Raw genomic sequence first — 14,941 nt, 5'->3', positions numbered from 1 at the left:
GAAGGCAAGATGAAAAATACCATAAAAGGATGATTCATAAGTTTGAGGAGAGAAATAGACAAAGTGAGATTTCCAGAGATCTGCAATTATGTCACCAAATAGCAAAGTAAGCCTCAGTGGCGAAGCAGCACCAAATGCCCTTCCCTTCTAATGAGATTGAAAGCTACATTATATGGCATCTTATTGCCTTCTGCTAGTGGCTGATGGATGCAGAGGCAGACACCTAGAGCTAAACACTGAAATGAAATCCAAAATCCTAGTTACAAGATGGGAGTAGTGAAGAAGAAAGTGATCAAGACTTGGCTGGTGAAACCCACAGAGCCAGCTGACATGAACATGGGGGAGCTTATGTTCCCCAGAATTATGACTGTGAGTCCAGGATTTGACTAATACAAATACCCTGAACATGGGTGTTTGTGAGGAGGTGAGGTCATCTATAGGGTCTTGGATACTAGGTCAATATTTAGCACTGGTGTATAAATGGATTTTGGGTGCCATACAAAATGTTGGCATTTGTTCGAATCCTGTACATATGTGGAGGCTTGTAAACAGCTTGGGATTACATAAGAGACATTGAAGTTTCGCCATGGGGCATCAAACTATTTGGGGATTAGAGGGCTGTGGATTGGGGTTCAAGGTTATGTGGGCCGCTTGGTTTGAGGCAAGGATGAGGTAGCTGGGATTGACCAGTCAAGCAAGATTGTTTCCAATTTAAATAAAATAATGATTAAAAAAAAGTTCCTGATTCAAAGCCTGCAAATACTGCAAATGTCAAAGTCAAATACATTACATCATCACAAGATAAACTTTGGGCTATTGTGAAGTCTAAGTCCTTTTTTTAGATGATATCATATAAATTCACTATGATTTTAAAATGTTTGCTTTTTACCCAAAACCTTTACTCTTGAAAAATATACATTCCCAATTGTGAGTTGCGTTGTTCTAATTCTAATTATGAAATGCTCTGTATTAAACTCTACCTAGCATATTGTTGGTACAAGTACCTCTTCTGGAAAATTACTAATATTTTCTTTCAGATAAATAATATGAAATTTAGGAAATGAAGGTAAATGCAATAATGGTTTTAATATACATAATTATATAAATATAACATATTAATATGTGTTTTACATTGCCTTTAGTATTTGGATGATGCAGCACATTAAAGGTATGAGAAACTTAGATATTCAATTGAAAATTTGAATAACCTACTGTTTGTTTTCAATACTACAAATCTGTAGACTAAAGAATCTATATTGGGTATTTTTCCTATGGATGTATTGTGAGGAACATACCTTTTGAATTGACACTGTCAGAACAAAGAATGTTCTTTTGTACACTGTAATGCAGTGTAGGGTATTATGCCAATGTTTCCATACAGTATCAGCATGAATCTTGAAAATCCTATTTATTTCCCATCATTGAAGAGTGATGTTGGAGATTTCTTTGTACCATTCCCTGCTAAATATGTGTCCTTGTGTGCAGTTCACTGCAACAAAATCATTGGTCATGCAAGGGGTTCTGACATGAATATATAATTCACATGCTGGTTTACAGGTATTCCTGCTTTTAATTTCAGGCATTCAAATAATTCATTAATAAAGATACAGTATAATAGCCATTCCCACAATGGATGTCTCAGGGGAGAGCTAACAGCAGGACTTCCTAGTGTATGCAACATACTAAATCCTAAAGTCAGTATTACTAAAGTGGGAATTTGGAACTTCACATTCCACAATTTTCACTGTTTTAAAGAAATGAAACATTTCAAATAGGATGAAATCTATTGCTATAAATTTTCAGGATAATGATAATCAAATATGTACTATAGGTAATCAAAAAATTCATGAATTTCATAATTCATAGGCCATCTGAAACCTGCATATAAAAGGAATAGTTAATTAACTGCCATTGTCCGGGAATATAGACAGAAGCAAAAACCTCTGATCAGGAGCAATTGAATTTCAGAATATAGCCAGAGAATGCCTGGAAATATCCTGCAATTCTGACAAAATATTAGCTATCTGTTCTCTCTCTGAGTGTCTGTGTGCATTCATGTTGTACGGAGAATCAGAACCAATAAGTAGAGTGATCTCAATCCGACCAATGAAATCAAATGCTGAGGAATGCTTGGAGATCTCCTACAGAGCTGCTGATTCATTTCTCCTTAGCAAATAAACATGTGCTGCTGCAGAAACCACGTTACAGAAAATGGATGACAGGGAATAATTTACTTTATGCAAAATCTGAATACAATAGACAAAAGAAAAAATCATCCCTAGGTAAGTAGTGGTTAGCATATATATACCTGCTTCTATCAATATCCAGGATATCTATTTGAATTCCTCAGTCTCTACCTTGTGAATGCTGAATATGATTATGTACTGCAATTTACTGCAGGCTTGTAATGTGTGTTGATTTCATGTAAGATACCACAGATGCACTTATTTGTGGAATCTTGGAATTTGAAATTCACAAATTCTCAGATGGCTAAGTAAGAATTCTCCCAATCATAACAATTTAGGCTCTATCCTCTAATTGCTTTTTTGAGGAATAAGATACAAGTTTCTTTCAAAAACTGAGTTAAATTTAATCTTCGTGAACATACTGCAGGATCCATGCCTGAGTCATAACTAATAGATACAAAGGCTGAATCTGTTGCTTCAGAAACAGGGGCATATTTCCTTACAGGCAAACAGGAGAAGTTAGTCTTGGCAGTATTATGGAAAATACCTCTATCACCTACCCTATCCTAGGATTTAAGAGCCAATAACTCCAGCAGGTCTATTAAACAGTTTCCCTTCTCTGGGGTTGTTTTCAGTCAAGCTTGGCCTAAGTCCAGCTAACAGCTGGATTTTAGGCCGAAGCCTGACTGGAAAAATTCCTCCTGTACTGACATTTTTATTTGGGGTGATTGCCTCCTATTGGATGAGTGCTTGACTTAGATATGCATTAGGACCCAATCAGAAAAGAGATTTTGAAAGTAAGGATGGAAACAGATGACGACAGTTCTTACTTATCTGTGTCACAGCTGCTGATTCATCTATGTCTCAGTTCTTGAGGTTTGTGTGAAGGTAGCAGGGATATTGCTTTGGAAGAGAGAATGAAGTCAAATACAATACTTAAAATGCCTCTATTTAGCAATAGACAACTGTGTAATTGTGAACAGCTGCTGTGCAAAATTCTAGCTGATTTTGAAAAGAGTATAGCTCTCTAACAGGCAATCTCCATCCCTGTCAGGTTCTTTAAGTGTTCTTTTTGCCCTAGCTGGGTAATAACACATTGTGTGCAGGTAGCCTCAGTTTAGACTGCCTGAGATGCTTTGAGATATTATGTTCTGAGTCTCATTTCTTTAGGAATGCCCTGAACTAAAGTTCCATTGATCTACATAGAGAGAAGGAATAAAGTTTGATGCAGATTCATAGGTGACAGATAACTCCATATTAACAATGTTTTCAAATCTCAACTTTACAATATAGAACAGAAATTCAAAGTCTAACTATTTCTAAACAGTTTCAAATATATAAATAAAAGAACCAAGAAGTAATATAGATCTAACCCTAATAACTTTCGAGGGAATTTTGTACTACTACCCTGTCACCATTAAGAATCATTTATTTTTTTACATTAGAAAAAATGCTTCTTCACATGTCAATCCCACGTTCCTCATCCTTTCCCTCTCCCTGTCCCACAAAACCCCTAAAACCACTTCCTTTTCCCAGGGAGAGTGATGCCATTCATGGGGATGTCTATAGTCTGTCATTTTTGTTTGCCATTCCCTGGTAGATAAATGTGTTTGTATGCAATTCACTGCAACACAATCATTGTTCAAATAAGTGGTTCAGGTTTGACTATATAATTTATATGCATGTTTACAGATATTACTGCTTATAATTTCAGGCCCTCATATGATTCATTAATAAAAATGTAATATAATAATTATTACCTTGGCAGGATTATTGAAAATATCTGCATCACCTAAAATGTCCTAGGATTTAAGGGCCAATGTCTCCTGAAGATCTCAGGTACACTTTCCCTTCTCTGGGTTTTTTTACAGTCAAGCTTGGCCTATGTCCATCTAAGAGCTGGATTTTTGACCAAAGCCTGACTCGAAAAATTCCTCCAGTACTGTCATTTTTATTTGGAGTGATTGTCTCCTATTGGATGAGTGCATGATTTAGAGGTGCATTAGGACCCAATCAGGAGAGAGATTTAAAAACTAAGGATGGAAACAAGTGAGGACATTTCTTACAGATCTATGTTGGAGCCACTGATTCATCTATGTCTCCCTCTTTGTGGTTTTTGTGAAGGCAGCAGTGGAAATGTTTTAGAAGAGAGAATGAAGTATAAACCAACATTGATTTTGCCTCTGTTTAGCACTAGACAGCACTACATAATTGCGACCAATTGCTGTGCAAATTTCTAGCTGGTTTAGAAAAAAGTACAGCTCTCTAATAGACAATCATCTGTATTGTCAGAATTTTTACGATAGTGACTCTGGGCGGTCTATTTAATCTGGATGAACATACTATATGATTTTTTTCAAAATTTCTAATATGTTTTAGTGCTCTAATTATATAACGTGTATATATATATATATGTATATAGTATACAACACAAATATAAGTAACATATATTGTTGTATAGCCACAATTTATAAATATAATTTAATGTACATGAAATATAATGTTATCTCACATATATAGCCTGCCTGAAATGCATTGAGGTTTTATGTGCTTATGTCTGAGGTCTTCAGCAATGACATGAACTAAAGTTCCAGTGATCAACATGGAAAAATAATAAAAGGCTGAAACAGATTCAGAAGTTACAGATAACTCCATATTACAATATTTTCAAGTTTCAACTTTACTATAAGGAACAGAAACTCAAAGTCTGGCATAAAGGACACTCATTCTAAACAGTTTCAAAATATACAAAAATAAGAAAACCAAGAAAAATATAGATCTAACTCATTAATAACATTCAAGCGAATTTTGTACTACAACACTGTCTCCACTAATACATATTTATTTTTCATTTTAAGTTAGAATAAATGCTGCCACACATGTCAATCCCATGTCACTTATACTTTCCCTCCCCTCTTCCCAGGCTCTTCCATAAACCCTCCAATTATCCATTCTTTCCCTAGGGTGGGTGATGCCCTCAATGGTGGTGTCCATAATCTGTCATTTCATTCAGGTTAAGGCCTATAGCCTACCCAAGTGTCAAGGATGAGAGTGGAATATTTTCTGTACACCACAACAGAATGAAATTCAAAAAAAGATAGCAAAGTCATACCTCTGAGTCCCTGAATGCCAACAAGAAGATAACAAGTAAATGTCTACTACTATAATTTGTTGCCCACTCAGGGCATTGGGTTACAAATAGGGTATTGTCTCAATAATGAGAGCTTGATATTTTCAGAGTCTAATGTTAACGTGAAGAAAATTGACAAAGTGTTAGAAATGAAGAACAAGAAAAATTCAGTTAAACCAAAGTCTCAGCCACACTGGTCATCTTAGAAGAGAAAGTAGGAAGTCCACTTAAATGAATTGGTATGGGAGACTTCTTCCTCAACATAACACCAATAGCAGAAACACAGGAAAATAATTAATAATTGGTACCTCCTGGTACAGAGAATCTTCTACAAGGGAAGTAACATAGTCATCAAGGCAAAATTGCAGCACACAAAATGTGGAAATATATTCACGAACCCCACATTCAACAGTGGGTTGATCTCCAAAAACATACCTAGAAGCAAGACTCCAAAACACCAAAGGATTCACATTAAAAGTGGGGTACAGAATTAAATAGAGTATTCTCCATAGAGGAGTCTAAAAGGACTGTTAAACAATTAAGAAAATTTTCAGCGTCCTTAGACATCAGGGAAATGTAAATCAAAACAACTCTGGGATAGCATCTTACTCCTGTCAGAATTGCTAAAATAAAAACACCGATGACAGTTTATGCTGGAAAGGATGTGGAGAAAGGGGGATACTCCTCGACTGCTGGTGGGAGTGTCTACATATGCAGACACTTTGGAAATCAAGATGAAGACTCCTCAGGAAAATGGAAATTAGTCTACTGTATGATCTAACAATTACAGTTTTAGGCATATACCCCAAAAGAAGCATACTCATACAAAATGCAAATCTGTGCAACAATGTTCATTGTAACATTATTTGCAATAGCCATTAACTGGTAGCAACCTAGATGTCTCTCAAATGAGTAGAGAAATTGTGTTGATTTTCACAATGCAATATTATTCAGCAGAAACACACATAGATCACAGCACTTCCCGTATACATTCCTCACTTCCAGGGAGGCTGGGTAATAGTGAGTGTACTAGGTACCATAGAGATTGGGAATGGGGCAAAACATACTAAACAGATTGGGAGAATTGGGGGAGAGAGAAAGGATCTTAGAGAAGGAGATTCAGAGAAGCAGAAGGAATACATTTATATCGGGGAGCAGGATGTTTGAATCATGGGGAGAATAGTGACATTCCTTAATAATGGGTGCCATTATACGTTAGAGGAGAGATTTGTCACTATGGAGATTTCCAGAGATCTACAAGGATAACACCAACTGTCAATCTAAGCAGTATTGGAGATGCTACATTAAATACCATTTCTCTACATTGAGATTGATTACTACCTTGTGTGACATCCTAGTGCCTTTATCCGTTGGGTGGTGTTAGCAGAGCCATCCACCCACACCTAAACACTGAATTGCACCTTAGAAACACATTTGCACAAGGAAATATTTGCTGTGCAAGGGAGTCAAAACCATGCTTGTGAAGCCCACAGAATCAGGTGACCTGAACAAGGGAGACCTCTTGGACTACTGATGATGCTAGCGTGGTACTTATCCAGACCCCTGTAATTTGGATGTCAGTGTGGAGACCGAGACAATCTGTGAGGCCTATGGTAGTAGATCATCAGTATTTTTCCCTCTATTATCCTGTTTTGGGCAAGGAACATCCAGTATGTGGCCAGGTATGAAATATATGTAACACATTAAGACTATCAGAATTCTGAGAGAGCAACACAGACATTGAGTCTCAGCACAGACACTATGTAACTACTGGGAAGAAAGGACTCCCAGGTATTCTCTTATAAGAAAAGTCCTTATGGAGTTGCACGCATTAATAGAAATGTGTTAATAATCAAGAGAGTGTTAGCATGTAAGAAAACTGAGCCTTTGTTCAAACAGTACATAGTAAATATAAGCATCTCTGTGTTTTCTTGTGACAAGAATATTTGAGATTGTCTGAACAGAAACTCTGCATTCACATTGCTGTTTGTGCAACAATAACTGAGTTTCTTTGTTTTTATACTAGGTTGGTTGAACGTCCCTTTACTCAAGTTCACATGATCAGCAATGTGTTTTTTATAAAATGTTGACCGCAGAATCCACTTTCTAATAGTCATATGTAACTCCTACTCAGGATTTCTGCATCATGATCCCACTTGGTGTTTTTCAGAAAAAAATGAAAACTATTGGAAAGATTTTCTACATAATATGCCTGTGTCTGAAAAAATATATTCTTTTTGCAATCAAATTATTATGTTTCGTCTGTCTTCCTTATTTTTAGAATCTAAAATTTTGTATTAGATACAGCTACAGAAGTATATACATAAACAAAATGAAGGTCAGAAATTAAAGTTCATAATGGAGTTTTTGTCTGTAAGTTATATAGTCCTATTGTATAAAATTCATGTAGTCATGTAATGATCAATATTCTGAAAAGAATGTTTAAACTAATGAATTTCTGTGCCTCCTTGCCCATTTGACAGAAAAATATATGATCTTATTAACTTATACACCTTAATGTATTGTGCCTTATACATTTTTTCTTGTTGTACAAAAATCTGAAAGTAATCTAAGAAATGTTCATAAATAGTGATCAATTTTGAAAGCATGCATTCTCAAAAACAAATAGGTTGGGTATTGTCAAGTTCACACTAATAAGAAGTATGTGCCTGGATGTCAAAGTGTGTGTGTGTTTGTGTGTGTGTGTGGGGGGTGGGTGTTAAAATAATAAGCAAACTATCAGAAAAGGCAGCTGTGTACATAAGGGTGTGAACTGGAACATTCAGTTAATAAACAATGATTCAAAGAACAAGGAAACTAGATTTGATATAACAACATATATACATGGTAAATATATTTCCTTAGTTAATAAAGAATGATTTTGTCATCACTTCCAACACATTCTTGCCACTCTTGATTGAGTTAATGAGGTAAATTTCATAAAAGTGTTGTAAAGGTTACTGAAAACTTATATTCTGAATACTTAACTAGGAGACTAAGACAATAACAGCAGCAAATTTTGACAAATTCATGCTTCAGGTTTCTCAAAAACATAATTTAAACTGAATAATAACATTCACTATAGAAAATACTGGGAAATTAGTAACACATGTACATCATGACTTCTAATGTCATTGCATGAAACAATGAGGTTTATGTCCAGGGAGTTATTATATATCAAATATGTTAATGACTACTTACTACTAACCTTTCACTAAGAAGGAAGTGATTTGTATCAACACCCATCATTCATTGTTAATAAAGTGATGAAAAAATATATGTATTTCAATTCTGGAAACTTCCTATATGCACACATTGTTTCTTGTTCAAATCCATCTATTTCCTGGACACACCCTTGAGTTGCCCTGACTTGTTCAATCTACCTCTTAGCACATCTAATTTTAATTATTTGACTATTATAAAGTAAAAAGGATTCATAATAGCCTAATGTAACCATGATTTTGGTAAATATTTAGGCATGGATAAGCAAGAAATGGGATAATTCTAACAGACCTGACACACAAAGTGAAAAATTATTAACCAGGAGCTGACACAAATTTCAGTTTTTCATATTGTGATTTCCTTAATTAAGAAGGAAATTGGCCAGCTACAAGTAAGCACTGATCATTCTGAATATGTATCATAATGTTGAAAATATGTTAAAAGTTTCTGATGGAGAATAGTCATTAGTGTAAACTGCACTGGTCACTGTCTTGTAACACTGAAAATGGCTATGTCAAATATATTTCATCACATATTCTTCAGTACATGTTAGGAAATCACAAATAAAAAGTCTTATGTGATAACTGATTCCTCCTTTCAGATGATATTAGATTAATGTACCATGACTTTAACATGGTTGCTTTTAATCCACCGACTGTATTGTTCACTGATTTTCATTCCCAACTTTGAGATGATTCCCCTTCTATTTATGTAATTCACTTCAATATACTCAACTTAATCACGGTGTTGTGTAAAGTACCTGTAATAGAAAAATGTTAATATTTTACCTTATATGCCATATATACAAATGAGGATATAGGCCAAATGATACACACAGTTTTAAATTCACAATTATAGAAAAGCAACTATTAATATATGTTTTAAATTGGTTGCAGTGTTTGAGTGATGTAGTAGATTAATGGGATGAGGAGATATTTTGTATTTCAAATGTGAAGTTTGAATCACCTAATATTTGCTATGCTAATCAATTTCCTTTCAATCCCACAGTCCTGAGGTCTCAAAAATCAGCTTTGTTTATTCCAGCTCTGCAGGATCTTGAGGACCATATCCCATGTATTGACAATTCCAGTACAAATATTTTTCTTTGGTAAACTCTATGGATTTCATGGAATTACACCAAGGTTTTGCAGACATGTACTACAGGAATCCTGAAAAGGCCTATGCACTGCCTGTCTCAGAACATTGAGACTGACAGAGTCTATGGGAGACTTGAGCATAGCCTTCCTTCCTAGATGATTCTTCCTGTATTTAGTTAATTGCAACACAATCATTGTTCATGAAAACTTTTCAGGTCTGTCTACATCCTTCACATTCACTTTTACAGATATTGCTACTTGTAATGTCAGTCACTCAATAAATAAATGAATAAAACTACAATGACCATCCACACAATGGATATCCTAGTGCAGAGAAAACAAATCAATTCCCCTAGTCCATTTTAGATATTATGGAGGGTACAAATTAAGGATACCATAATAGTAGCCACCCTAAAATTCCTACTGTATTCTTAGAGAGTAACGCTTATTTAACTTTGCATATATCTATGTAGATATAACCTGTAGAGAACATTTCCAAAGACTGTGCTCCAGACTCTCCCAGCTGCAGACTGGTGTCCTTGCAACAGATCCTGCCATATATAACTTCTCCTCCTTCCAAGACTCAACCACCTGCACTACTTATGACTGTTAATAAAGTTAATAAATGAAATATAATCAGAATCCTGTCTTGTCCTTGTCTCTCAAATCTCTTTCTCCCCCATTTGCATTCCCTCCCCTAGTGTACCAGTAGACTGCCCCAGAATGCAGGGTCAAAATACCTTATCCTACAGAGAAGTATTTTAATGCAAGAACTGCAGAACTTCAAGTGCCACAAACATTTATTTCAACTATTATGATTATAAAGTAATAAAACCCTAATTCAATATTCAGGAATCGTCTTGCTGCGGAGGTGACAGTATGAGGTCAATCGAAGCTGTACTTCAATGAATAAAACAATCTACAGATTTCATAATTCCTAGGCCATCTATCTCCTGCATATATCAGGCATAGTTAGTTGAGTTTCTGTGAAAATACACAGAGAATCTTCATTCTGTTCTGAAACAATTGATTTTCAGAATATAGCCAGAGAATGCCTAGAAATAACATGCAATTCTGACTACTTATTAGCACTCCTTTCTCTCTTGTGCATTTAAGATATGTGGAAAATCTGAACCAAAAGGGAAAGTGATCTCAATACCACCAATGAAAGCAAATCCTGAGGAATGCTTGGAAATATCCTTCAGAGCTGCTGATTCACTTCTCCCTTACAACTAAAACTATGCTGCAGCAGAAACAACAATGCATAAAATCGATGACAGGAAATAATATACTTAATGCAGGACTAATATGAAATATACAGAAGATAAAAACATACTTAGTTTAGTATGGTTAAGCATACATCTAACTGCTTGTAACTATATCTAGGCTCTCTAAATGAAATTTACAGTCTCTGCCTTCTGATGGCTGTTAATGATTTCGTTCTGCCAATTGTAGCTGGCTTGTAATGGTTTTGAACATCAGGGCAGTTTACACACATGCAATTATTAGGAGAATCTGATACTTGAATTTTACAGTGACACAGATGTAGAGTAAAATTTCTCCCAAACATAACCATTCCTGCTGTCTTGTCTAACATCATGTATGAGGAATAATAACCGGGTTTCTCTAAGAATTGAATTAAAACTAAATCCCTTAGAACATACTGTAGTATCCATGATATAGACAGAAACTGCAGATACTAGGGCAGAAACTGTGACTTCAGAGACTGTTGGAATTTTCATTTCCATAAACAGGAGCAGTTAATCTTTGCAGTATTATGGAAAATCACACCAATCACCTATCCTTTCCAAGTTTTTTGTAACTGCCACTGTCACTTTCAGGTCTCTGGGCAGTTTCCCTTCTCTGGGGTTGTTTACAGCCAAGCTTGGCCTAAAACCAGCTAAGAACTGCATTTCAGCCAGGAGCCTGTCCGGAAAAATTCCTAAAGAACTGACACATATATATGATGTGATTGCCTCCTATTTGAAGATGGCATGCATTTACAGATGCATTAGCAACAAGTAAGGATAGCTATTTGAAAGCTGAGGATGTAAAAAGATGACGACCGTTCTTACAGATCTCCCTCAGAACTGCTGATTCACCTATGTCTCCCTACTTGCTGTTTGTGTGAAGGATGCAGGGAAGCTGATGTGGGAAGAGGTGATGAAGTAAATACACCCTAGATTTTTGCCTCTAGTAAGCACTACACTGCCCTGTGTAATTGTGAATAGTTGCTGTACAAATTTCAAGCAGCTTTGGAAGCAAATGTTTCTATGTACCAGACAGTGGGTTTTTATTATGAAGTTTGATTTTTTAATTTTGGAATATAGCCAGAGCCTGTAGGATAGTAACCTACAAGCCTGACCACTTGCACTCCCCTTATCTCTTTCTGAGGGACGTTGTGTATTCATAATGTGCTTGAATGTGAACCAATACGGAGACTGCTATTAATCGCATAAACAAATGCAAATTCTGAGAAAGGCTTGGAGATCTCCTTCAGAGCTGCTGATTTATTTCTCCCTCCCAAATAAACGTGTGCTGCAGTAGAAGCAGATAAAGTGAAGGTGAATGACAGGAAATAATGTGATTGTTCCTAAACACATAATACATTAAACAAAAGAGGATAACATCCACATGTAAGTATCAGAGAAATTTTATCCACCTGATTGTGCCTACATACAGATAATCATTATGAAATCCTCTATCCTTGCCTTCTGATGGCTAACTACGAAATGTGCTGCCAAGTGCAGCTTGCTTTTAATGTTTTTTGATATCATTTCAGATTTCACAGGTTTACTTATTTGCAGAAGCTGACAATTGAAATTTACAGAATCTCAGATTGCTAAATTAACATTCTCTCAGATATGTACATATGTACTGTATCCGCTAAGGACAAATTTGGTAATACAAATCCAGGTTTTGCCAAGTATTGAGTTAAAACTATTTTTTGAATAAAATGCAGGATCCATGACTGTGCCAGACATCACAGATACTGATTTTGAAGCTGTGGCTTCAGAGACAGGGACACATTCCATTCTCAGAAAATAGGAGGAGGTACTCATGCAGGATTATGCGAAAATCACACAAAACATCTACCCTAACCTAGGTTTAAATTGCCATGGTCTCCTGCAGGACTCTGGACAGTTTCCATTCTCTGTGCTTGTTTACAGCCAGGCTTTGGCTAAATCCAGCTAAGAGCTGGACGTTAGCCAGGAGCCTGACTGGAAAAAATCCTCCAATACTGTCATTTTTATTAGATTTGATTGCCTGCTATTGGAGGAGGGCATGCATTCAGAAAAGAATTAGGAACAAATCAGGAAAGGGATCTCAAATACAGGATTGGAAACAAATGACACCAGTTCTCAGAAAACTTCATCATAGGTGATGATTCATCTCTCTCCCCCTCCTTCCTTTTTGTATGAAGGAGGGATGGGAATTGAATAGGGAAGACAGGATACAATATAATTCATCATTGTCTGTGCCTCCATTTAGCAGTAGACAGCATTGCCTATTTGGGGCTACTTGCTGAGCAAATTTCCAGCTATTATTGCCATGATTGTAGCTATCTGTCAGACTATGTCCAGTTCTGTCATTATTTTCTTGATGGTGACCCTGGGGAGTCTAGAGTGTCTGGATGTATATTGTTTGTGATCTAGTTATCTAATTTTCTAGAGTGTTTTAGGTACTCTGAGCCTGAACACATGGGGAGAATTACCTAGGCCCTAACTGGGCTTATGTGAGGGGCTCTGGATTTTATTCATGGAGGGTCTTACACTCCCAGGGGAGCAGAGAGGGTTTGGATTGGGGTGGGGTTTAGGAGAAATGTGGGGCTGGGGGAGGAGAAATGTGAGAGGGATCTGAGTGTAACATGTATAAAATGTTCAATAAATTTTGTATGTATATATATATATATATAAGTGTTCAAATATAAATGCTAAAATATTGGGTTATGAGCCATAATTAGCAATATTCTGTGTAAACAACTTCCCAAAAATTCATCTGAAATCCTGGTTCCAAGATACCTCCCTCATGAAGCTAGAATTCAGAAAACAAAGGAGGACGGATGTTACACACCAATGCCTTGCTTCTACATATGCACATTTAGAAATTCTTTTATATTATTAAAAGAGCATTTGTAGATTAATCTCTTGAAATAAAAAAATGTTCAATAAACAAAGATATGGATGTAAAATAACACTTGCAGATTAGAGTTTACAAAAAAAATGAACACACACCAGTGACTCATCTGGTGGTTTGTCATGTACACATCCATTCAACTAAACACATAAACAAATCTGAGGTGTCTCCTGTTTAAAAAACTTCAAAGTATTGTGAGTCATGCTCTTTGATTGTTTCTCTAAAAATGTCCCTTTATAATATTTTAAATTAGTAGGTTATTAGACATTTTTGCTGAAATTATTAAAATAGTAACTATTTATACTTGTAACTAAACTGCTTTATTAAGGTGAAAACAGGAAAATAATAGGGCAAGTAACATCATGGTCAACTTGAAATTTTTAGCAGCTGCTTCAAATATTCTAATTTATCAACATTTAGCCATTTTTGGGGTATTACTGTTGGATACTGAAAAACATGTCTGAATTTTTCACTCTAATTTTTTTCAATAATGCAGACACTTGTCATGATAAGGGAAAAATCTGGCCCACATGTTTAGGAAAGCAGTGGAGCCAAAGTAGGGCAATCATTTGCAACTTCCTTGAAGCTACATAATTGATGTACTCTGAATATTTATCTTTGTGTCCATAATAAACAATATCTGTAACTTTCATAAAAAGCATCATTTATCAGATTTATTATACAAACAAACATCTGGCCTACTTGGCATTGAACATTGTTTTGTCCAAGACCTACTTATCAATCCAACATTTCCTCCATTATTTTTTGACTCATAAAACATTGCATGCAATTGTCAATGCAGTTTATTATCCAAAGGAAAGTGATATCTCCTCTGAAGTCATTTTCTTTAAATATAGTGAATTTAAAAACACAATTCAGAAGAATTGAACCAGGGCAAAACCAAAATGAAAAGAAAAGAACAAACAGATACTAAGCACAATGACATCACAATTTGCAATGCCAAAGCAGTTTGGGACCTCCCAAATTTATCACACTCAGTAGATAAGCCAAGAACTCATATTGCATGATAACATAGAATGTGTCCATTTCCATTGTACAATAAGATTGATAGAACTTTCAGTTCCAAATATGAATGCTAAAAATATCTACACACAGTCACTATGTGCTACTGTATATAGTGTGCATTACTTAAATCTACATTTGTTGGT

The 14,941-nt window shown here is 35.6% G+C and overlaps 1 long non-coding RNA gene across 1 annotated transcript; it reads left to right on the top strand.

Moving 5' to 3' along the window:
* The first annotated feature begins 1,689 nt into the window (after positions 1 to 1,689).
* LOC121134766 lies at positions 1,690 to 8,047 on the top strand. Its single transcript, XR_005871983.1, has 3 exons — positions 1,690 to 2,282; positions 3,955 to 4,025; positions 7,343 to 8,047. It is a non-coding gene; the product is annotated as an uncharacterized LOC121134766 (long non-coding RNA).
* The last annotated feature ends 6,894 nt before the right edge of the window (positions 8,048 to 14,941 follow it).

Source organism: Mesocricetus auratus, unplaced genomic scaffold (genome assembly GCF_017639785.1).
Source record: "Mesocricetus auratus isolate SY011 unplaced genomic scaffold, BCM_Maur_2.0 Super-Scaffold_100030, whole genome shotgun sequence".
NCBI lineage: Eukaryota > Metazoa > Chordata > Mammalia > Rodentia > Cricetidae > Mesocricetus > Mesocricetus auratus.
This window is presented reverse-complemented; position numbering and strand designations above follow the sequence as displayed.